The sequence below is a fragment of the Tenrec ecaudatus genome, unplaced genomic scaffold (assembly GCF_050624435.1).
Source record: "Tenrec ecaudatus isolate mTenEca1 unplaced genomic scaffold, mTenEca1.hap1 Scaffold_398, whole genome shotgun sequence".
NCBI classification, from domain to species: domain Eukaryota; kingdom Metazoa; phylum Chordata; class Mammalia; order Afrosoricida; family Tenrecidae; genus Tenrec; species Tenrec ecaudatus.
Genome location: NW_027459265.1, coordinates 115,017 through 141,445, shown reverse-complemented (window position 1 = coordinate 141,445; position 26,429 = coordinate 115,017). Strand labels below are relative to the sequence as shown.

Genomic DNA, 26,429 nt, shown 5'->3' with positions numbered 1-26,429 from the left:
AGATTTCAGAGGAGCTTCTCAACTCAGAGCCGACCATGACAAAGGAAGAGGAATTAGCCGCTGAAAACTTGATGAATAGCACCGCCTACTGACAGATACAGTGCCAGAGATGAGCTCCTCAGGTCAAAAGCACTCAACCTGTGACTGAGCAAGAGCTGCTTACTCACACTGGAATTCACCATAACGATGGGATTTGCTGATGTGCATAATTCAAAATGAGAATAAACATCTGTAAAACCTACTTTTATGGGAATATTAAACATACAAAGTATAACTCTTGGAAGTCATCAAAAATAAAATGAAAGAAATAAAGGTTGGTATCCTAGGCATTAGTGAGTGGCATTGGACTGGCGTTGGCCATTTTGAATCAGGAAATCGTACAGCCTACTATGCTAAAAATGACAGATTCAAGAGAAATTGTGCCACATTCATCATCAAAGACAACATTTCGAGATTTATCTTGAAAGTGAAACACCAACCACTAAAGCTCAGCTCAACCCAAATTACTGCCATTAGGTTGCATAGCATCGCCCCCTGTAGGTTGCTGAGACGATTGCTATCACTCTTTCCAGCAGTAGCACGCACGGGCTTTCTCCCAGGTAGTGGCTGGTGCTTGTGAATGGCTGATCTCATGGTCCGCAGTCCGATGTGTAAACACTTTGTCACCAGGGTTCCTATCCACTAAAGCAAGTGATAAGGAAACTCAAGGATTCTCCCAACCGACCAGTCTCAGATTTATCAAACATGCAATCAAGATGCATTGATCATGATTGATTGTGAGATTTTGAAAGTTGGAAACAAAGAGGAGGAGGAAATACAGCACTTGTGGTAGAAACGAAGCTGGAGATGATATGATCAGATTATGGACGTTTAAGGATTTCTCTATGGAAAAGACCGCCTTTGCAGCAAAATAGACAAGTGTGAACAGGGTCCTCCACATGCACATGGAAGATACAGGAATCAAATTGCTTAAATCAATTGTAAGAGATAACGGAGAAGCCCAAGATTACCAGACAAAGTTAGGCCAAGAGCTGGGTGTGAAAGAGATCATCATTTATTCACAGATTAAATACAGCGTTAAATGAAGGAAATTTAAAATAATTCCACAAGAGTCAAAGTACAGTCTTCGGTAGGTCCCACCTGAAATTTGAGAAGGCCTCGAGAATAGACTTGACTCACTCGGATCCTTATCACTGAGGATTTGATGCGCTGTACAGAGGGGCCTCCAGAGCGTCATACACAAAGAAAGCACAAAGTCATAAAAAAAAAAACACAAGGAAGAAAAGTTCAAAGTGAATGTCAGAAGGGACTCTGACACTTTCTCTTTAGCATAGAAGAGTGAAAACAAAAGGGTTAAGTGATGAAAAGCTGAACAGAAAAGTCAAAGGGCAGCTCAAGAAGAAATAGTGAAGTTTTATAATGAAATGCGCACCTAAAGTAAGAGAGTCAAAAAAGAACACATTTAGTTTATCTAAATCTTAAATAACTAAGGGAAACCCCAAGCCTCTGGTTATTTTATTGAAGGATTTCATGGGCAAAGTATTGGAATATAAAAAGGATCAAAAGATGGTGAAAGAGATACAGGAGTCACGATACCAAAGATTATTGAATGATGTTCAATCATTTCCAGAGTTAGAATATGAGGAAAAACCAAAGGCACTTACAAAAAGGGTCCTGACTGTTATGAATGCATTAGTGAAAAATAAGGCTTAGGCATTAATGAAATGTCTGTTGAATTGTTCCGATAAGCAAATGAAGCACTTAAAGCAGCCCCTCTTGTATACCAAGAAATCTGGAACACAGTGTTTTAGCTAACTGACTAGAAGAAATCCATATCCAAAAAAAGTAATACTCAAAATATATGTGGTGATACCCCACAAAAAACAGAACTTTTTTCCAATATAAGTAATTAATTTTTTTAAAACCAGCTTAACACCTTCAAAATACACTCCATTCCACTTAATACATTTATCAAATCTTTAATTCTTTCTTTGGAAACATTTTTCACACTCATCTGTTTGGAGGGCTGATAGCACTTCCCTCATTTTTTTCTTCACCTCTTCTCAGTCATCAAATCGCTGCTTTTTCTTTTTGTTTGTTTGTTTATAGTATAATTTAAAATCATTTTACCGGGGACTCTTATAGCATCTTGATCCATCAAGTGTATCAAGCATATTTGTGCACATGTTTCCATCATCATTTTCTAACCATTTACTTCCTACTTGAGCCCTTGGTATCAGGGGTTCAGAGGAGAAGACTCAAACCCATATGTAGAGAAGAGGACAAACCCTCACACAAGCAGAACAAGGAAGGGACGAGCCAACCAGGGCAGGGCGCAGCATAGCATTGATGAAACACACAGCATTCCTCTGGTTCTTTGATGCTTCCTCACCTCCCACTAAATTATTACCCCAGTCCTACCTTTCAGCTCTGGCTGGACCGGAGCATGTACACCGGTACAGATAAGAGTTTTCAACACACAAAATCCAGGTCAGATAAACCCCAAAGGAACAGAATTGGAAGTACAGGAGGGTAAAGAGAAGGTGGGGGGTGCTTGCTGAAGACAAAGCAGGTGCATAAGCAAATGAGGTAAAGAAATCTGATGGTGCTCAGCTATCAAAAGATATAGCACCTGGGGTCTCAAAGGCTTGAAGATAAACAAGTGGCCATCTATCTGAGCAGCAACAAAGCCCACCTGGAAAAAACACACCAGACTGTGTGATCATGAGATGTTGATGGGATCAGGCATCAGGCATGAAAAAAACCAGAACAAAAAAGTCATAAGATTGTGAATGTGAGGTAGTGCAGATTGGGGACTCAAGGCCCATCTGTAGGCAATCAGACATCCCCTTACAGAAGGGTTGCGGGGAGGATATGAGACTGTCAGGGTGCAGTATAGCACCAATGAAACACACAACTTTCCTCTAGTTTTTTAATGCTTCCTCCCCTCTCCCTACTATCATGACTCCAATTCTACCTTACAAATCCGGCTAGATGGGAGCATGTACATGCATACAGATAAGAGCTGGAAACACAGGGAATCCTGGACAGATAAACCTATCAGGACCAATATTGAGAGTAAGGGTAAGGTTCAGGTTGGGAGGAGGGGGAATGAGAAAGGAGGAACTGATCACAATGATCTACATAAAGACCCTCCCAGGGGGATGGACAACAGAAAAGTGGGTGAAGGCGGACATCGGTTAGTGTAAGACATGAAAATATAATAATAATTTATAAAACATAATAATTTATAAAATTATAAATATAATAATTTATAAATTATCAATATTTCATAAGGGAGAGAATGTGGGGGACAGAGGAGAAAATAAGAAGCTGATACCAAAGACTCAAATAGAAAGAAAATGTTTTGAAAACGATGGCAACAATTGTACAAGTGTGCTTCATACAATGGATGGGTATATGGATTGTGATAACAGTTGTATGAGCCCCTAATAAAATGATTATAAATAAATAAGAAAAGAAATAAATAAAGTTAAAAAAAGAATGTCACGGAGGAGGGAAGGAATGGGGAACCAATCTCGCAGTGATTGACACATAGCACCCCTATCCCCTAGGAGGATGAACAACAGAAACGAGGGTGAAGGAGATAGCAATGGGTGGAAGATATGAAGACAAGAATAATTTCTAATTTATGAAGGGTCATAGGGAGGGAGAGGGAGGGAAAAATACTGCAGTCCTTTCACATCCTTTTGCATTCACAGAAACAAAAAGTAATCGAAAAGAAGAGCAATCGGTGAGTCAGGTGCATGGGGGGGGGGCAGCAAGAGATGCAGGCTGTTTTTGGCCAAAACCTGGCTCCCTGAGATGGCTGCGTGAGCAGATGCATTGTCATGGTGGCAAAATAGTCCCTCATTTGCTAAAAATCAGGCCATTTTTATCACACACTGTTATGAAATCTTTTCAGAACCTCTAAATAGGAAGCTTGATTAACAATTTTACCTGGTGGAGCAAACTCCTAAGTCACTAGGAGTCTACATTTTTGTCCATTCAGGAGGTTGACAGATGTCCGCAAAGAGGTTTGTCATCAGTCAATATGTCTCCTTTTCTGAAATGAGAAAACTGTCAGCACACTTGAGTTTTTCCCATAGTGCTGCCCTTATAAGCTGTGTTCAACATCATGACAGTTTCTGCAGCCTTTTTCCCAAGCAGGAAATACAATTTCACAGCTGCATGCTGTTCTTTTAAATAGGCCATTACAAAAAATAAGGTTCAAGCAAAACTTTTTAAAGAAAAAATTCACTGTGACCAGAGAGACCTTACCAGGGGATGATGCTACTGGGTCCACTAACTCAGAGCGAGTTGCTGGATGCTCACCTAGCGGGAAGAATGCATGCTACCAGTTCCATTGTACTCAGCACAGTTCCCGGTTTCTATGGATACCCCCTCGTAGGATCGTATTATTGATATAACTTGGAAGTAAAATTTTGCTGAAGATAATTAACTAATAATTACAGCAATATATTGACAGATTGTTGTCAGAAATTGGAGCTAGATTCAGAAGATTATGTGGAATGGGGAATATTATTGCTCACGTGAGACGGATCTTGGCTAGAAGCCGGGAATACTAGAAGGACGATGCAAAGACGTCAGCAATGTGAATCATAACAGACTAAGGATAACTTTGAGAAGACTTGGAATTTCATTGTTCTCTGTACTACCTGAACATCGATCAAGAGGAAGCTGTTCTTATAGAACAAGGGTTTAAAGCATAATTTAAATCAGGAAAGATCTTGTTTTTTGATACATAAGACAAAGTCTTGCCAACCTCTCTTCTAAGAAGCATTCTAGGTATACTTCTTCCATGACAGATTAGTTTGTTCTTCTGGTGGTCTGTGATGACTTCAATATTCTTCACTAATACTATAATCCAGTGCATTAGTTTTTCTTACATCTGTTTATTCCTTGTCCAACTTTCACCTGCATATGAAACTATCATGGCTTGTGTCAGTTCAACTTTAATCTTCCAAGTGGCATCTTTGCTCTGTAACACTATAAATAGGTCTGTGATGCAAATTTGCATAATGAAATGGATCATGTTATTTTTGACTGCTACTTCTATTAGCATTGACTTTGGATCCAAGCAAAAACGAAATCCCCGACACCTTAGATCTTTCTCTTACTGAGTTGTGCCTGACCTCAGCCTTAGTATTTTCGATCATGTCATAAGCATGTGAAAGTTGGACAATGAATAAGGGAAACCAAAGAAGAATTGATGCATATCAATTGTGGTGTTAGCAAAAAATATGGAAAGTACCATGAACTGCCAAATTTGTTTTTGGAAAAGTACAGTCTACATGCTCCTTAGAAGTGATGCTTTGGATGTGCTCTTAGGAGAAACTCGTGTATGAAAAAGTACATTATAATTGGCAAAAAAAGAGGAAGCTCCTGGCTTTTCCCAGCGACTGCAATAATGGACTCAAACATGAAATAAATTATGAGCATGGTGCAGGACTACACTGTGTTTCATTGTGCTCTACGTTAGGTCTCTTTGAGTCAGAGCTTACTCGATGTCACCTAAATACACCAATCCTTCGCCAAGCCAGACAGGCAGTTTAGAACTACAGAGAGCATTAACCCACATACCTGACATGATGGTCTTGGAAACAACAGCAAACTGCCACTAAATGTCCAGATATTATTATTACAGAGATCCAAAACGTTATCAAATATAAGGGTGGCAAAACCAGAAAGGCCCTCAATGAGCTGGATTCACCCAGTGGCTGAAACAAAGAGCTCAATTTTAAAAACAGTTTTGCGGATGGCACTGGAGCAGGCAATGTTGAGTCGCTTGTATATAGAGTCTTCATGAGTGGGAACCAACTTTACGGCACCTAGCAACAACATGCTGAATCTGATGGGCCCATATTTTTCTCCCTTATGACATTTTTATTCCTAATTCTAATCTTATTTACTTTAAGACATAAATCTTCCAAAGTTATCCACTTCTGCAAGGACAAATATTTTTTGTTGTCTCAGGACCAAATATATTCATTAAAAAATCATTTTATTGGGGTCTCTTATGGCTCTTATCTCCATCCATTGTATCCAGCATATTTGGACATATGTTGCCATCATCATTTTCAAAACTTTTTCTTTCTACTTCAGCCTTGGTATCAGCTTTTTCCCTTCCACCCAAAGCCCCATGAAGCCTTGATAATTTATAATGTTTTTTTTTCAGTCTTACACTGACCACTTTCTCCCTTCACCCACTTTTAAGTTGTTTGTCCCCTTAGGAGGGGTTATATGTCCATTATTGTGATCAGTTTCCTTTTTCTCCCCCCATCTTCTCCTAACCCTCCTGATATTGCTACTCTCATTATTGATCCTGAGGGATTTATCTGTCCTGGATTCCCTGTATTGCAAGCTCTTATCTGTACCAGTGTACATGTTCTGGTCTAGCTGGATTTGTAAGGTAGAATTGGGGTCATGATAGTGGGGAGGGGGAAAAAGCATTAAAGAACTAGAGGAAAGTTGTATGTTTCATCAGTGCTATTCTGAACCCTGACTGGCTCATCTCTTCCTTGTGACCCTTCTGTGAGGGTTGGCCAATTGTCTACAGATCGATTTTGGGTCTCTACTCTGCCCTCCCCTTCATTCACATTGATAAAATTTTTTGTTGATGCTTGATGCCTGATCCCATAAACACCTCATGATCACACAGGCTGATGTGATTGTTCAATATAGGCTTTGTTGCTTCTCAGCTAATTGTCATTTGTTTATCTTCAGTCCTTGAAGACCCCAGATGCTATATCTTTTGATAGCTGGGCACCATCAGCTTTCTTCACCACATTTGCTTATGTACCCATTTTGTCTTCAGCAATCCTGTCCGGAAAGGTGAGCATCACAGAATGCTGGGCTATTAGAACAAAGTGTTCTTGGGTTGAGGAAGAGGAGTACTTGAGTAGAGGTCCAATGTCTGTCTGCTCCCTTTATACTTAACATACGTGTATATGTACATAGGTCTATTTCCATGTCATTATATAAAATATATTTACATATGTAAATGCCTGTATTTAGACCTCTATAAATGCCCTTTGCCTCCTAGTAATTTCTTCTCTTTTCTTTTACTTTCCTCTTATCCCACTCTCATGTTTGGTCATCATTTGGTTTTCAGTAATTCCTCTTGATACGTTGCCTTGGATCAAGCCCCACCAGGCAACCTAGGCCCTACTCACCATAGGTTTTAGATCACTTGCTGTTCCCTTGTCCCTGGGTTTGTTGACACCCTCCTTCCTTTCCCTGGCCTCCCCTTCTCCCATATCCCCTGGGAGTGTTGGTTCCATTGTGTTCTCCTTCAGAGCATTTATCCCGCCTATCTTATTTAGCTAGACATGGAAAAACAGTGATAAGCGTAAAACCAAACCAAAAAGATAACAAAACTCAAAGCAACAACAACAAAAAAGAAAAGGCTATAAATAATTCCAGGTCTGTTTGTTGACCTCAAGAGGATTTCGGTTGAGTCTGATGGGGTGCCACGCCCTGGCCCCAAAGTCTAGTTTTGGTATTCCTCACGGCCTTCATTGCTTTGCTCCCTTTGCTGCTCCATTGCTCACCCTTAGTGTTTTGACCATGTGGTGGCGTCAGATCGGGTACAGTTCCCACCTGTGTCTCCAGTGTTGTCCCCTGTAGCTCTATGGGTCAGTGAGAGACGCCATGTCTCATGGTGGGATGGCCCTGATATTTTCATCAAATATTTTCATCAGCTCATTTTAATGCCTCTCTTCATTGACATTGCTGATAGCTAAAGTCATGATGTTGCTGGTATATAAATAATTTTCTATGAGTAAAAAACATCATCTTATCCCCCCCTCAAAAATAGAACCTAATAATAATTTAATTTTTCATGTTTGAATTTATATTGATCTATTTTAAAGCACACCAAAGTCAAATTGCCTCTAGTTTTCTAAAATGGAAAGTTTCTACTTCATGTCTAATGGTGGTTTATTTCTTCTAGACATAGAAATAAGTAATTTTTCTTGTTTTGGTTGATATAAGAAGAATCCAGGGAAATTAGGCAAATTTTGCTGTTGCAAACAAGCTAAAGTTAAAATGTAAAAACAGAACTAATTAAAAACCTAACCAACTGTCATCTAGTCCATTCCAGTGCATGGTGACAGTGACATGCTTTCTGAGGCGCTATGGTTGTAGGAGGGCAGAGAGCCTCGGCCGTTCCCTCGGGGCAGCCTATGGTTCATAGTCCACTGCTTACCCTGTAGAACCACCGGGGCTCCTCGGTGTTGCCTGTGGAGTGCCAAGTACTTACTCATCGCCACTGTGCATTTTTACTCATCAATCTTAGGTGTTGGCAGGAGAGATACTGTGATCAGGAAGGTGCTTTTCCAGGGGAAAGCTTATACATTGCATGCCGGATGCGCTGACCCCTGTGATTTCCCCAAATGTGGGAAACCTGACTGCATAATTTGTGGTGGTGGGGGACGCATCCGCGCTCTCCCGCTGTGAATATATATATAAATCTTAGGCATATCTTTTTCCTGTGAAGGTTGGCTTTCTTCACCTTTACCCATATATTGGAACTTCAGATTAAATCCAATTTAGCTTATTCTCCATATAGAAAAACTTACAGAATTTAAATAGTGAAAATCCCACATTGTCTTGCTGTGGTAGTTCTGCCAAGATTATGCCTGCTTGTTTTGATATAAAAGTGTCGACTGTTTCTTTCTGTTTATAACCTGCCATTGTTATGAGTTTGCGTCATGTTAAATGACTTGTTACTTGTTACTTTGTTTCCCTGGATGATACTTTTGAACTTGAAACTCTCCAGAGATAAACATTGAAAACACTGAGAAACCTGAGATGAAAGCTGTCTATATGTTTTCTGACAGGTGATTGTGAGGAATGTTTACTTTACTGACTGACTTCCAGATGTTGCCAAGCCCAGAGTTGTTACCGGCTCCCCATTACACTTTGGCAGATACAAGAGTCCAAGTTGAGGTTATGATTGCCATCTCTCTGGAGAAGCAAGTAAACAAGTCATCTATTTTTCAACGAAATTAGTGAAGAAGCTAATTTATTTCCTTGAGAAGAACTGAAGGTAGTTTCATGAAATTTTAATCTGAGTGTTTGATTTTTTGTGAACTCTGCGAAGTTAGAGTAAACGAAAGGAACTTAGAGAAAACCGTATCTGTGCAATCATTTCCAGTAACCTGCGAATACAAGGGGAAAGTAAAAGGCATTTCTACTTGAGTCCCGGTTCATATACACATGGATTTACTCTAAATAAAACATGTTTGAACATGTCTTTGTGATCAGTGAATGAACACAGACAAATCCTCTTAGTATATACTTGCCATAGTTTCATGAAGGTACTATTGAAAAAATAAAAATTTTAAAGGCCCAATCACAAGGTAACTTCTGAGGGGATCTGCTGGAGCAGGTAAGGGCAAGGCACAGAGCTCAGCTCAGATGATTCTGGTGCACGGTTGTTGGATTTAAAGAGATCTGCAATGGAGAGTTTCTCAGAAAGAACAGGATGATCACAGGAATGCAAGACGAAGACGTCTGAAGAAAACTCAAAACTACATTGAAGTGAAAACGACCCAAAAAGTTGCTCTTGGGAATTTCGGGAACAACTCTGCTCACCTACCCTCCGTGTTCTGGTCATTTCACTGGGAACCTTCCATGCCCGATCTGGCCTCTTCAGATTTCTTGGTATTACCCAAACTCAGCATGAAAAGGAAAACACAGTTGGAATCCCTTGGGGACACCAAAACTACATTTTTGATAGGGCATGCATCGCAGTGTGCAGGAATCTTCAGAAGTGCTGAGCAGGAAGGAAACACGGCCTTAAGAAGCACATGGACCTAGAAAGTGGAAGGTTTGGTTGGTTTGTTTGTTTCATAAGGGTTTCTATGATTTTTGTAGACTTATTTGGCCCTCATGTAGTGAAATAATCCTCTTAGCTTCTAGAAAATCAGGTATGTCATGTGTGAAATCAGGTATGTCATGTGTGAGTGATTCCAACAATGACAGTTAAAAAGTTTATTCAATATCAAGTGCGTGCCCTGGGCAAGTTGTTTTACTTCTTCCTTGCCTGTTATGTACACGAGTGATAAAATGATGTGCGGTTCTCAGTTGTTCCATTTCTTTTGTGGCTTAATTGCAGTGATTGGGGCATTAGTTATGCTGGCGTTCCCTTTCATTACATATTGTACTTATCCGGGATATCCTAGGGTGGCAAATTTAGTTTGATAGCACAGTGAAGTTTGAGGTGCATGCCTGTGTTCAGTATTGTTCTTGAACTCTGCGATGTCCTATCGGTGTAAATAATCCCATCCACCTCCTGTGTGAGCCCATCCTTGAAGATCTCCTCATATGGATGCTTAATGAAAAATATACGACGCCTTTGTCCTTGTCAGCGGTGTCAGCACATGTGAGATATTCAGCACAAGTGCGAAATAAAGCTTCTGCTCTAAGAGGGGCCTGGGGACATTTTGTTTGGATGAGTAAACAATGTGTGCATCCTGGTGTCATGGAAAAAAGGACTCTCCTGAGTTCATAGGAAGGACATTGCTATTGATGGGTGACCCTGTGTAAGACAGCCAATCTTCAGAGAGTGTTCTGGGCTATTCTATCTCCAGGCCTTTCTGATTTGGAATTATTTTTTCAGGTTCGAACTGCCGGCTAATCACAAACCACCTGTGTCATGCAGGCTCCTGTGCACGGGGAAAGAGTGCTTAAAAGGCTGTTTAAATCTCCCTGCCTTGAATTTATTTGTTTTTCCGCAAATTTATCACCCACCTTCCAATAGATGTACTAAATTCAACCTATTTGTTACAATCAAGAGGTTTTTATCATTAGACCAGCAAGCCATCGACTTTTACAAATTACCTTATGAATCTGGTAGTACTATAATGTACTAATTTTAATGTTGGAATAGAAAAAATGTCACAGGAGCACATACTTGGTTTTGAAAAATATATTTTGATAATTTTGAATTTTCTTCAAAAATTGAGATAAAATATTTTTGGATACTTAATTCTGTACATATGAACTCTTTTGAATCTAAAGGCTGATATAATAGAGTAAAATAATTTAAAAGGTAAACAGATAATGAACTAAATAAGAAAATGATTCAGTTTAGTATACGTTGGGATAACTATTAAAATTTAGAGATGTATTTTTTTACCTTTATACAATGGAATCTTGACATGCCACACTAGTTTTTGTCTATTATCTAAGTATGTATGCATTTGTATAAGTAATTGGTGATTTTTAGGGAGTGAGTACCTTTGCACCAAGTTTTTGGATCATAGGCAACCAGAGATAGGATTGATAAGAATGAAGATTGCAGAATACTTCATTGTGCTCATGCGGAACCTAGTCATGGCTCAAAAGGAAGGGAGAGGGATGGTGCTGGGGTGAAAGGGGGATGATGTCAAGGAGTCTATGTAGGAGAAGAATGTTGAGAAACTGATCGTGGTAGCAAATGTACAATTCTACTTGAAGTGATTGAGCTGTAGAATAATATGCTGTATGTATTTAATCCCAAGTCATAAAAAAGGCAGCTGCTTGAATAGAACAATGGAATATTTCATGGTTCAAAGCCCCGAAAGGGCCACGTCCTTTCACAGTACTTATTTAATCTGTGTGCTGGGTAAGTGATCAGAGAAGAGAGACTACATGAAGAAGAATGTTGCATCAGGAATGGTGGAAGGTTTATTAACCATCTTTGATAAGTGAGTGATATAACCTTGCTTGCTGAAAGTGAGGAAGACTGAAGCGCTCACTGATGAAGATCAAGGATTACAGCCTTGTTCAGAAAAAGGAGTCTGACTTAATGTCAAGAAAACAAAAATCCTCACAACTGGGCCCATAGGTAACATCAGGATAAATAGAGAAAAGATGGAAGTTGTTAAGAATTTTATCTTGCTTAGATCTAAAATCAATGTTTATTGAAGCAGCAGTCAAGAAATCAAAGAACCGATTGCATCGGGAACATCTGTTACATGAGAGTTCTTAAAAGTGTTGTGCCTGACCTAAGCCATGATTTTTCAGTTGCTTCATATACCTGAGAAGGCTGGACTTTGAATAAGGAATGCACTTGAATTCTGGAGCTGGCGAAGAATATTGAAAGTACAATGGATTGCCAAGTGAGTAATGCATCTGTCTCATAAGAAGTACAGCCAGAATTCTCATAGAAGCAAGGATGGTGAGACCTCGTCTTTGGTGCTTTAGACATGTTATCAGGAAAGAAAAGTCCCTGGAAGAGGACAACATTCCTGATATGCTAGAGGGAGAGCAAAAAAAAAAAAAAAGAAAGAAAGAAAGAAAAAGACTCGACGAGACTGGTTGACACGGTGACTGTAACAATGGGTTGAAACCTAACAATCGTGATGATCATGCTGGTTGGGCGACGTGTCTTTCTGTTGTACCAATGTGCCGATTAGTCCGACCGGCTTGATGGGACCTCACAGCAACCTTTTGTTCCTAAAACAAATCTGTATCAGTTATGATGAAAAAGGATTTCAGGACAACAACTATATTGGTAGGAAATTGGGTGTTTGGTTGAATGAAGAATTGGGGGAAAATCTGTTAGTTTGGAAATGGGTACAGCAAGAATTTACATAAAGCAATTTGATGTTTGCAGGTTTAGTGGTGAACATACTCTTACATCCAGGCAGATTAAAGTTGAGATCTTGGATGCAAAAGGAGAATATAGTTTTATTCAATTTACCTTTTGAAGAACAGTATATATTTGGTGAAAATCTCCAACTCATAATGTTGTCATGGTTAAGGGATATTTTCTCATTTTCAAGAATCAGTGTTTTAGCCATGTTATTTTTTTGCCCTTTCAAGGCAGTTTCTCTTTAATTCTCAATAGACTCTGAGTTCCACCAACCACATATTCATTATATCCCACTTTCCTTAAGTTTAAGACTATCACAGTTTTCTGGCTTCTTGTTATGTAAGGGAAAATGTTCACATAAAAACAAACAAACAAACTTACCTCCCTGTTTGGATTGTCTATGATGCTTCTTCAACATATTTATGTGTATAATTTTCCTTTCAATATTCAAAAACATAGTATTTCTAGTCATTTCAATGTGGTTTGCACACTTGAATCTCAGTATATTCTTGAGCAAAAATGTCATGCATATTATTACTTTTTAACTTCTGAATTTATTTATATATATTCAAATAAATTATTCTAAAATCCTATTGAATAATAATAACAATTGCTTACTGCTTTTCAAATGTTGGTAGAAGTTTTAGAAATATGAGAGCAAGACTCTAGCTATTTTAAAACTATTTCAAGGCTTCTTTTGTCCTGGTTACTAAGCTTGAAACGGACATGTTTTTGGTTGGGATGACTGTACTTTCTACATTTCCTGTTGATAACAGTATAAACAGTTCAAACAGAAATTCAAGACTGGGGTTGGAAAACACAGGAGCCTGGCCTTACACAGAAATAGAACACACGACATTCAAACGATCAGATTCAACTTTGTCATAACTTTGAGAAACAAAGGTTTACAGCAATTAAGACAACACGGAATTAACAAAAAATAGCAACTTAAAAATGAAAGGGATGTTTTGTGACATTTTGTTTGACCTTGACACACCCTTCTCCAACACTCCCTGGTTCAACTATTGTTGAATTCAGTAGCTCACATTCCCTGCGTGGTACTCTGATCCCTCTTTTTGTAGAAATAGACCTTATTTTCATGGAATTCTAGTTTTCAATGAATAGTATTCAAAATGCCGTGTTTTAAGCAAGAATACTCTGAAGCATGCAAAAAGACAAGGAAATGTGAGTTATCTCTTAGTGTCATTGTGTGAATTCCAACTCATAGAGACCCTATCCTACAGACTAGACTTGGCCCTTTGAGTTCTGAGACTATAAGTTTTATTTTTTTAATTTTTTTTATTTTAACAATTTATTGGGGCTTATACAATTCTTTTCACAGTTCATACATATACATACATCAATTGTATAAAGCACATCTGTACAGTCTTTGCCCTAATCATTTTTTTCTCTTTTCTTCTTTTACATATTATTAGGGACTCATACAACTCTTACCACAATCCATACATATACATACATCAATTGTATAAAGCACATCCATACATTCCCTGCCCCAATCATTCTCAAGGCATTTGCTCTCCACTTAAGCCCCTTGCATCAGGTCCTTTTTTTTCCCCCTCCCTCCCCAGTCCCCCCTCCCTCATATGCCCTTGGTAATTTATACATCGTTATTTTGTCATATCTTGCCCTATCCGGAGTCTCCCTTCCCCCCTTCTCTGCTGTCCCTCTCCCAGGGAAGAGGTCACATGTGGATCCTTGTAATCAGTTCCCCCTTTCCAACCCACTCACCCTCCACTCTCCCAGCATCGTCCCTCACACCCTTGGTCCTGAAGGTATCATCCACCCTGGATTCCCTGTACCTCCAACCCTCATGCACCAGTGTACAGCCTCTGTCCTATCCAGCCCTGCAAGGTAGAATTCGGATCATGGTAGTTGGGGGGAGGAAGCATCCAGGATCTGGGGGAAAGCTGTGTTCTTCATCGATACTACCTCACACCCTAATTAACCCATCTCCTCTCCTAAACCCCTCTATGAGGGGATCTCCATTGGTCGGCACTTGGGCCTTGGGTCTCCACTCTGCACTTCCCCCTTCATTTAATATGATATATATATATATACATATATACATATACACATACATACACACACTTATATCTTTTTTTTGTTTTTGTTTTTGTATGATGCCTTATACCTGGTCCCTTTGGCACCTCGTGATCACACTGGCCGGTGTGCTTCTTCCATGTGGGCTTATTTGCTTCTGAGCTAGATGGCCGCTTGTTCACCTTCAAGCCTTTAAGACCCCAGACTGGAGGCTATAAGTTTTTATAGAGGAGAAAGCCTCATCGTGTGAAATGGCTGGTAGTTTCAGACTGCTGACCTGAGGTGAGCAGCCCAGTGCCACTGTAACTCATTACGTCACCAGGACTTCTTTTGTGGTAGTCATACACAGAATAAATTAATAGTATTTGTTCCTAAGGAGCTTATACATTAGAATTACCAAAGACTTTAATTCACTGTTATAAATCAAAAGCTAAAGGACCACATGAGCAAATGAAACCATTAGTTTGGTGTGTTAACAAATAAATAAAAATTCAATTAAAAGAAACTATAAATAGGAACAAAACAAATTTTGGAGCAGCAAAGCATAACAGAAATGAAAAATTCACAAGAGGATTTTAATAGCAAATTTAAGCAGGCAAATGGGGAAAACCCACCAGCTTAAAGATCAGTCCATTTGAAATATCTATTCTGAAGAGCAGGGAAAAAATGATGATATAAAATGAATGAACCTAAAAGACATATCGCAAATCATCAAGCATAGCGGTATATGCATATTGGGAAAGCTTAGGAGAAAACAGAGAGAAGGAGAAAGATTATTTGGAAAAATTTAATGAAAGAACTATTCCAAAATCAATAAAGACATGCTTTTCCCCTATAAGGAGTTCAAGGAACTTCAAGAAAGTTAAATACATAAGGCTCCACTCTGAGATACATTGATTGATACAGTTTAAAGAAAAATGAGGTAACACTGAGAGCAGTAACGAAGAAGTGACACTTTACATACAAGTGACCTTGAAACCACTGAGGACAGAAAGTAGTGAGATGACATTTTTAAATTGTTGTGAGTAAGTGAGAATTTTTCAGTCTCGAATTCTGTATCTCAGAAATGAAAAGAGGAGAGAGAGAGAGAGAGAGAGAGAGAGAGAGAGAGAGAGAGAGAGAGAGAGAGAGAGAGAGAGAGATTCACAAAGAAAAATAGCCCGGTTGTTGTTGTTTGTTGTTACCATTAAACCTGCCCCCAAATGAAAGAAAAGGCATCACAACTGGGAAGGTTCATATAATCCCTGCCCATCACACTTGGATTTATGAATACATTTCCGAGAACAAGATTCAATAAAATAATGTCTCTGCAAGAGGTCTTTCAGGCAAGGTAAGTTCAGGGCGGTGATGTCAGCTCCGAAGATGGTGGCAGCTACCTAGAATCCTTGGGTTCTCCAACGAGTGCTATTTACAGAGGATCCATGAGAACATGCAGTGATCACAGATGCTTCTTGGGAGAAGGTGTCAGAAAACAGAACACTACACGGATGGCGAACGGTCAGGGAGCTGCGCCGAGTATTTATTTCGTCATAGACAGCATACTTGTTCCTTCCTCAAGGGCATCGGCGTTGTCCGGAGAGAAAGTCATTGGTAAACCTTACCCCATCTACCCTGCCGCCCTGGTGTTTTCCTTTCAGAAGCCCAGAACCTTAACCCCCTGGAACAGTTCCGTTCTGCACGTGTGGGTTGCCACAGTCAGAATTGACTCAACAGCCACTGGTTAGGGTTTTTTCATTTTTATTTCAGCTTACAAGGATTTTTATTTTCAACTTGGGTCCAAAAGCAGCAGTCCTAAGAAGCGGCAGTCAAGAAAGTAAGCAACATATTTTTCCGGGCAAATCGGGTGCGTGAAAGCTTTTCATATTGTTAAAGAGCAAAAATTGTCATCATGAGGATTAGGAGGCGTCTGACTCAAGACAGGACATGTTCAGTTGCCCCACATGCGTATGAAAATTGGAGCACGAATGAGAAAGATGACGGTGTAATTGCTGCATGTGGATTAAGGGGTGGAGAGAGTGTCTGAAGGACCTTGCGTGAGGGCCCAAAGAACACACAGAAAGTTCTGGGAGAAGTCCAGCCGGCTTACTGGGTAGAAGAAGTTAGGGTGACAAAATGATGTCTCATCTATTTTTGACTATTATCAGGAGGACAATCCCTAATAAAGGACATCTCACTTGGTAAGTTAGAGGGTCAGCAAAAAGAGTGCAAGGGCCTAAGTGAGATGGCTTGACAGGGGTCGCAGCACTGGGCTCAACATGATCATTGTGACGGTGACACAGGCCTGGGGAGTGTTTCCTTTGTGCGTAAGGTCGCTGTGGGTTGGAACTGACTCACAGGCACCTAACAACAACAACAACCATGATAGAGAAATGCTGGGTTTTCAGAACCTGATTCATATTCTAGTAGGGCACCCGATATGGTTCTTTATAAATTCTTAAAATTAGACAGACTGTGCTATTTACTGAACCACATTTTAAAACAAGTGCTATTGGAGAAAGGAGAGAATAATTTAATTTGGACTTAACTCAGGAAAGATTTCTTAGAAATGTTATACAAGTGTCTTCCCCTATAACGTTAACACTTTGATGTGTGGAAATTGGACAATTTCAGGCACGGAGAAGTTGTCTCACGATAAAGATAAGGGAAGATGTAGAATCTGTTTCCGGAAGAGCTTTCAGAGGAAGAAGGACCTATCAGCAGGCTGGGGATGGCTCTCTTAGATGCTCTCAGAAAATAATGAGAATGGAATCTCAGAGAAGAAGCAGATGCAATCATTCTTTTTCATGTCAAACAGCCATCATCTTTCTTCTTTCAATAAGTCAAATTTAACCAAAGAAGGAACTAATGTGTTACAGATGTCATTTATATACATCTTGATATACATGGTAAAATAAAATACAAGTTGTATTTTAAAAGAAAACAAATGACTATAAAGGAACCATGGCAGCATGAGTTTAACCGTGTAACTAAATCTTGAATTTTAAACTAGTTTATAAATAATTGTACAGATATTTGGTTAATTTGGATTTTGATAGCTAGGTGAAAAGGTAACTATTTCAATTATCAAAAGAAATTGCAACTCAATAAAATTGGTACTTTATTTAGGATTAGTTCTGTACTCTATATTTTAGGAAAAATATCCATCTGACACTAAAATTGCATGATATTCACAATATTCTGTTTTTTGAAAAATAAGCCATATAAGTTATTACTTTTCAACTAAATCCAGTTATGAATCTTAAAAAAACACAAACCTTGCGCCAGCTTTGAGATAAGGGAGAAATTAGGGAATTGTTTTACATTCAAAATGTACTTAAAATCTAATTTGTAATGATTCTGTTCATTACAAATGTGTATAATTTGTAACGATCCTGTTAATTTGTGACATTTGCTAGCACAATATTGTGCAAGTGTCATTTAAAAGCCTTGTTTATATAGCATGTTCGACAGGCCTTGTTCACTAGCATTAATTCATGCCGCGCTTTTTCTTAATACGCTAAATTTCGTATGGAATTCCAGCTGTGAACATCTAGTCCTAGTGCTGACAAGGAGCAATCGTCCAACAGTGAGTGACCAGGATGCCGATGGTGGGCTGATCTTCCAAAACACAACTGGTGCCGGCATCTTTATGCGGTTATTTTATATCCTGTCTGACTTGAAATATAAAACGAATTTAGGATGAAATAATATATACTTTTTAAGAAAACTTGTGTATTGAATCTTTAAGACAAAGTAGTTTCACTTATTTAAAATTGTAATTGAGATTTCTCCATTTGGTTTAGAAATTTAGATATATGTATATATAGTATTCATTTTCATAAACATATATAATACTTTTTTGTGAATTAATGCTTTGCTAATATCCTTTATACCTTGGGGAATATGTCCCGGATGCTCATTAGACGCAAAGGCAGGAAAAGTATGTCCACAGGCTTCAGATATGTGGTCAGGAGGAACCAGGCCCTATGAAAGGACATCACGTTTGGCAAAGTGGGAGGTTAGCGGGAGAGGAAGATCCTCAAGGATCTTGCGGACACGGTGGCGGGCCCAGTGGAGCCTGCCTGGGAACTGTGAGGGCACTACAGGCCCGGGAGTGTTTCACTTTGTTTTCTGTAGGTTGTTACGAGTCAGAGTCAACTCAGTGCCAACTAACAACATTTATTAATTTTAAAATAAAATTTTTAATTGTAAGATTTTAATGTTTTAAAGGATTACTCCAAATATCTGGCAAATGCAATTTAACCCATCTTTCTATTGATTCTCTACTATATCTACTAAATCCGTTTATTTTAAAGAATAAAAAAACTCAGAAAAATCCCATAACAAAAATAAAAACTCAGAAAGCTCTCCATGTATGTTATGAAACAGGGATATTCCACCGGAAAAAATTGAGATAAAACATAGAAGACTAAACTGAAATTAATCTCAGATGTTCTAGTTTAGCAGGACACATATTACTTTAAAAATAAAGCATTAATTAATAAATATTTTAATCCTAAAGGGAATATCAGGCATAATCTCAAGCTCTAGACTCAAAAAAATATCAGCCTTTTGTTAAAAATATAGTAAAACATGCAAACACTGGAACTTGTGCATAAAAGAAGTCTGTGAGAGAAGGAAACCTGTACTGTTCCCACAAACAGAGCAATCGGGTCGTAGGAAGACTGCTCTCTGTCAAAAGTGGAAAACATGCTGGGTTGTAAAACACAAAGCAGGTCTGTTGAGTTCCAGCTTTTAAAGATTCCACTATAGCTTCTTAGACTTTTATTGAAAGAAATAAAACAGAAACGAATATATATAGAACTGAGTAAATGAAACAGAATTGAAGAAATGTAGAACTGAGTAAATAAAACAATTGAAGCACCTAATCCTCTCCCTGATCCCACCCCCATCCCTGAGATAACCCTTCTAATGTGGTTGTTTTGTGCTCTAGAGTAGAATCCCTCCCATAGCGACCCTGCAGGACCCTACACTCACCCAATTGGGTTTTCTTGGCTGTGATCTTAACAAAGCTGATTGCTAGATCTTTCACCCAAGAGACTGTGTGAGTTTGAATTTACGACCTTTGGTATAGCAGCCAAATGCTTAAACATCGCAATACTAGGGCTTCTTAAACATTAAGCCTACTGTCATCTAAGAGATTCCAATGCATAGTGATCCTATGGATGGTTTTGAAGGCTATAATTTTTTTAAAATATCATTTTATTGGGGTCTTGGACAACTCATCACAATCCATCGACCTATCCATCCATGTGTCAAGCACATTTGTACATTTGTTATCATCATCCTCCTCTAAACATGTGCTTTCTACTTGAACCCTTGTCCTTATTTTTTTTTCTCTCCCTCTCCCGCCTTCCCTCCCTCAAGAACCTTTGCTAATTTATAATTTTTTTTCATGTCTTACACTGTCTGATGTCTTCCTTCACCCACTTTTCTGTTTTCCGTCCCCCAGGGAGGGGTTTTATTTAGATCGTGTGAACGGTTCCCCCTTTCTCCCCGACCTTCCCTCTTACCCCACTGGTATGGCTACTCTCATTATCTGTCCTGGGGGGTTTTACTGTCCTGGATTCCCTGTGCTTCCAGTCTTATCTGTACCAAGGGCTATAAATCTTTATGAGAGAGGATAGCCTCATCTTTGTTGAGTATAGTGACTGGTGGATTTGAATCACCACCTTTTAGTTAGCATCTCAATGCTTACCCAACGCTCCACCAGAGCTCCTTCCTTAACCAGTGAGGAGACTGCAAATTTATCTCATCCATATTTTCTGTCATTCATGTTTACTAGTTTATAATATTGGTCTAAATTTGTTTGAAACTTTCATCTTTTATGAGGTACTGAAATTAAAAACTGGAAATTAGAAACAGTATTGCAATTATATCTTTTTATATGTGTCCTTTTACTTGCATTTTTCTCATGATGGAATTGCTGGATTATAAGGTATATATACACATATTCCAAGTCAATTTACATTTTCTCAAGACCTATTTTTTCTGTTCTTTAAAGTATCGCATCTTACAAGTCTCTCTGAATTATTGATATTCTTCTTATTTCACTAAATTATATAAACAACAAATATGTCGAAATTCTTTCATATCAAACCTATAATTCCACCTGCACATTCCATAAACTCTGCTTTCTTTTCTTTTTTTATGAAAATGAAGAATATCTTCTTCTATCTAGGCCAAACACTCCAGTGGATGCTGTAACTTTCTTTCTTGTACATTCAAGGATATTTCTCATGCAAAGCCATACTCTATTAAATCATCAGATTTCCTGCTTGACACATTAAGTCTTACAAACATGCATTAATATTTAAATATTAATATTCCCTTGACTCCTTTAATCTCAACTCTTTTATATCTTTGCATCATTATTAAAAATTCCAATTCTTTTACCATTCTCTTAACCAAAATACTAAATCAACTGCCATTGAGTTGCTTCAGACCAGCAACTGTATAGTACAAAGTAAATTTCCTCCCTGGGATTTCTGAGACTGTAAATCTTTCCTGGAGGTTACAGCCTCATCTTTATTCTGCAAAGCATATGGTAGATTTGAATTTGTGACCTTGAAGTTAGCAGCCAAATAGGTTAACGAGGGAAACCTCTGTATGTCTGAAAGCCCATCCCTTTAAGACTTCTTAATATTAAGGCTTTACTAATATGATCGAACTATTGAAATATAGAGTGTGTTAATTATAGCTAGATAAAAAATTTTTAAAAGAAAAAATTTGTAAGGGAAGCCAAAAACATTTTTTACTTGAAAATTATTTTTTAATGTATATAGATGTCAATTTTCCCCAAAAATCTATCTATGGAGCTAATATAATCCTAATAAAAAATTTAGAAGTTTTATGACAAAAATCAATACTCTGGTTCTGTCTTCAGTCTTACTGTTTGGTCATATCGCTCTTGTTATATCAAAATATAGCTTCAGTTCACCTTGGTTGACTTTCTTTCCCAGTACATTCTAGAGTCAGGATCCATCTCCTCTTGAAACAAACTTGATTTCAACTGTTGTTGTTAACAATTTCACTGTCCATTTCTCCTTCATTTCTTTTGGTGGCTTCTCCCAGGGAGCCCTGGTGGTGCAGTGGGCTACACACTAGTCCACAAACCACAAGGACAGCCATTGGAGACCAGCAGCTACTTCCTTTGAGAAAGCTGCAGTTTCTACTCTCACACACATTTAGAGATAGAAAACCACGGGGCAGTTATGCTCCATCCTACAGGGTCACTCTGAGTAAAAATCGACTTGATAACAAGTGTTTGTGTTTTAATTCCCTGACTTTACTCAGTAAATCTTGAAATGTCCCAGACTTGCTCTTCCTACTTTGTGTGTTTGTGTGAATCTTTTCCATTTATACTTGCTCCTTCTGGCTGTTAGCTCCTATCTCTCTTCTAAATTCTAACTTTCCAAATGCATCGATATTCTACTATTTGTCTGGAATGCTCTTTCCCTAAGTACAACAGAACAAAACACTATCCATTTCTGCACCATCTTCACAATTGTTACTGTGTCGAGCCCATTGTTATAGCCACTGTATCAATCAAGCTGGTTGCAGGTCCCCCTCTTGTACACTGACCTTCTGCTTTACCAATCCTGATGTTCATTTCCAGGGACTCACATCTCCTGATAACACACCTAAAGTATATGAGCCAGTCTTTCCATCATCGCTTCTAAGTAGCATTCTGACCACGCTTTGTCCAAGACAGAGTTTTCTATTCTTTTGGCAATAAGTGGTATTTTCAGTACTGTTCACCAGCACTGTAATTCAAATACTGTATTTACTCAAGTATAAGCCAACCCAAATAATAGCCATGGCACCTGATTTTACCTAATTATATGGTGTATCAATTCTCCTTTTATCTTCCTTATACTTGGATTACTTTTAAATACATAATGCGGAGATTATATTGTATTGCATATTGTTTACATATTGTTTACATTGATGAGTTAGAAGATACATGGAGGAATATGTATGTATGTATGTATATATATATATAGAGAGAGAGTTTATATTTATATATAAGGAAGATTCAACAATTCCATGGGCAACTATAGCTTTTAATTCTATTTTACCATGAATTTCTGATGCTCTCTTGGATAAGAGGGCAATATCCCAGATGTTTATATTAAAATTTTATAATGTAAATTATCAGTAACCCTGTGGGAATAGTGGTTATGAGTTGGGCTGTGATCTAAAAGGTCAGCAGTTCAAAACCACCAGCTTCTCTAATCTTAGAAAGAGTTAAGGTCTCAGAAGCTCACAGGCATTTCTAACCTGTCCTATAGGGTCACTGAGTGGGAATCCACTCAATGGCAGTGAGTGAATGAATATACATGATAAAAGAGCTCTGCTGACATAGTAGTTACATGTTGAAGTGCATACCACAAGGTCAGCAGCTTGAAACTCCCAGCTGCTGCACAGGGGAAAGATGAGGCCTCTTATCCCATAAACAGTTACAGTATTGAACCCCACAGAAGCAGTTCTCCTCTGTCCTGGAGAGCCATTAAGAATCAGTGAGTGAGACTGGTACAAACCATTTGTAATCAGCTGCTAACTTAAAGGTTGGGGCTTTGATCCCACTCAATGAACACAGGAAGAAAGATCTGGCAATACAGCATTGTAAAGATTAACAGGGGAAAAAAAAACCTAAACGTGAAATTTCTATGAGCCAGGGGTCAACTAAATGGTATCTATCAATGACAAAATACATTATATACATTTTCTATATATTTATAAAGGTGACTGTAGTATGAAACTTCACATAATAATGTTAAGATAGATCCATGAAGGAGGAGAGCTTCTTGTGGGATTTTCACTGAGACACTTGGAATAAAAGCTGTGTGGAGATCGAGGCATGACTTCTGGAATTTATAATCCAGAGATCACCCCAAGGCTAAAGACTGGGACCCTGGGGCATGCATTCTGTTTTCTTATGCCAAATTAATTCCTTTCCATTTTTTCTTCTTCATCTACTTTGTCTCTCATCCTTCCTTTATGGTAACAAATTTGTGAGTGGGATATATTCAGGATTAGGTATTTCTTTCTATTATTCCTTTTTTTAACCTTAGAGAAATATAAAACCAAATAAATCTATTCTATTCTTTAAAAAGAAAACATGTCTAAAAGGGAGAATTATTTAAGATATGCTTTATTCCAGAACAAAAGTCATTCTTAAATAGAAAAACTACACTTGAACTTCAACTTATCTTCACACGTATCTAGGTTTAGTGCCATGACATCTTTCAGAAATTTGCATTTTAAAATCTACTTTGCTTTTAGAGTCAATAGCCTGATTGTTCAGCAACTTAAATGATAAGAAATCTCAACTCATAAGTCTCTGTGTCTAATTGAAGGACTCACCCAAGTGGAAGAAAGCTGGTCTGGAGGAGCGTTTAAGGAAGTACTGTGTTTATTAGACTATACTTCTGAAAATGTGAAGAAATTACCTGACACCTTTGCCTCAGTCTGTCCCACAGACTAACTGAACTAATGATTCATGTTTTCCCCAACCTCATTAAAAGGAGGTTCAGGCCATAGGCAAACACCTTTGTAGGATGCAATGTTTACCCATTAACAGACTGGCTGAGAAGAGTAGAAGAATAAAGCTGGGCTTTGCATGTGGTTTCCCTGTTCTAGAACATATTCATTATTAACTTACTACAGTTACCTGCCATCCAACAGTCTACACTTGCTTAAACTCAGCATTTAAAATTGCTTTTCTAGGTTACTTCAGATCTACCAAGAAGTAGATCTATGATTGTAAAGAAGCAGGGAAAGGCAGGGAGAACTTTGTGTTCACATTATATGGTAGGTTGGTCGCCTGGGCAAGGAGATGGTTGGAAGGAGTATCAGTTCATAAGGCTTTCAGATTGTGCTCCAATTGCAAACACATTCGAAGAAGCCACTGAGGAGTCCTTAAGCGAGGGTTGGACGAGTCACTCGAACGAACCCCTGGAATTAACTTGCGTTAGTTGCATTATGGAGCCCTGGTTGTACAGTGGTTGCATGTGGGGCTGATCGTTGCCAAGTCAGTAGTTTGAAACCACCAACTGCTCTAGGGAGAAAGACGAGCAGTTCTCCTCTGTCCTACAGGGCTACTGTTCGAGGAGTCAGAATTGACTCAATGGCAGTGAGTTAGAAATGTGTTTAGTTCCCTGATTGTGCTCAGCCATTGACTGGTGGGACCTAGTGGAAAGTTTAGCTGGCTTAAATATGATAGGGATGGCAGTGGGACGTCAAAGAGGAATGATTTCATCAGCTCTACATGCACATATAACATCTGATCAGTCAAAATTTTCACTTTTGTTAGCCCAATACTTTTCTTTTCATCTATTTTATTTTTTCATCTATTTTATTAATAGATTCCCTTCCATTACAGATCTTAGGCATCTTGTTCAATTACATCAATTCTGATCCCATTGAATTAGATTCCCCTTCACAATCCTCTATCAAAACCTTACTGATTCCAAACAGTGTTTCTGGAGAGAATCCTGTAGCTATTTTGATTTGTGAGGATAAATTGCATATAACTGAGGCCTTCTAATCCTAGCTCCATTACTTACTGTGCATCAATTTGGGTAAGTAATACAACTTTCTAAACTTTAATGTTCTGATCCAGAAAATAAAGTTTATAGTACTTATAATATTATATCATAATATCGCACTGGTGATATAATAAGTGCTTAATAAATACTGAATATATTATTAATAATGTCAACTAGGATTTATGACTTTTTAACTTATATGACTTTTGTACTTCTTTTGAATCTCTATTAACTTCTCACTGGAGTTAGTTCAAACTTATTGTTACTCTTTAATTTTCTTAAACCTGTGTCCACATAGTCTACATTGTTAAGAAGTGAGAGACTTTCAATCAGTTAGCCAACTGGTAATTTATTGCGAATCTTTTGCATCTGGGACTGTTTATGACAGTGATTCCATGGTGGTGACCTGGGCAAATGAAGAGTCTATCTTGATTGAGCAAACAGTTTAGCCTGTGTAGTATATTATCATAAGTTATGAATTTACATATCAAAGTCCCCCATATATTTTACTTCCTTTTTATTATGCCTTTGTGCTATCTTTTCTAAGACTAACCTTGATCTTGTTCTTACTTGGCTTTTCTGGAGACTGGTTCCAACACTTGGCTTTTGCCATGCCGCATTTTCAGTCTTTATCACAATCAGTTCTTTTCACAAGATTTTCTCCCATAATTTTAAAAGAAAGAAATATAATTTACTTGAATGTATTTCTGGCTCTTTTTCCTTCCTTCACTTTTCTCATTTTAGTTTCAATTTGTTTTTCATATTCATGAGCTTATACAAGGATCTCTCACAAAAGTGATCCGCTGTGATCATTGAAATTCCAAATATTTATTCTTATATGATATCTTTTATGATGCCACTTCTGTTTTTAACACAATATGCCATTCTTTGCACTTCATTCCATTTCTTTATTGATTCCCTTGAGTCATGAGTATAGTTCATTCATCTCTTGAGAGGCTATCATTGGTCCTCAAGTGCTAGTAATGCAGAAGCTGTGGATTGGCTATAAGACTCTCGTTTCTTTGTCTGTATTCGGACTCCAGCACTTTTTTTGTTGCTAGTCTTAGCCACTTCAAAACCCAATTTGTATCTTCAGTCAATCTCATTCTCATGTTCACATTTTCTTCTGTTTCGAAAGTTCCTTACCCGTTCTTCAAGCCGTATGTGTTTCAAACTGCGCTGTAGGCACCTGAATAGCACTGCTTTTT

The 26,429-nt window shown here is 38.3% G+C and overlaps 1 protein-coding gene and 1 non-coding gene across 2 annotated transcripts in view; both read left to right on the top strand.

Annotated features, from left to right (window-relative positions):
* LOC142436553 (thyrotropin-releasing hormone-degrading ectoenzyme-like) overlaps positions 1-26,429 on the top strand; it is a 184,874-nt gene that overhangs the window by 51,869 nt on the left and 106,576 nt on the right. The window lies entirely within an intron of this gene.
* On the top strand, positions 8,313-8,477 carry LOC142436555 (U1 spliceosomal RNA). The gene has a single exon (XR_012782007.1). It is a non-coding gene; the product is annotated as a U1 spliceosomal RNA (small nuclear RNA).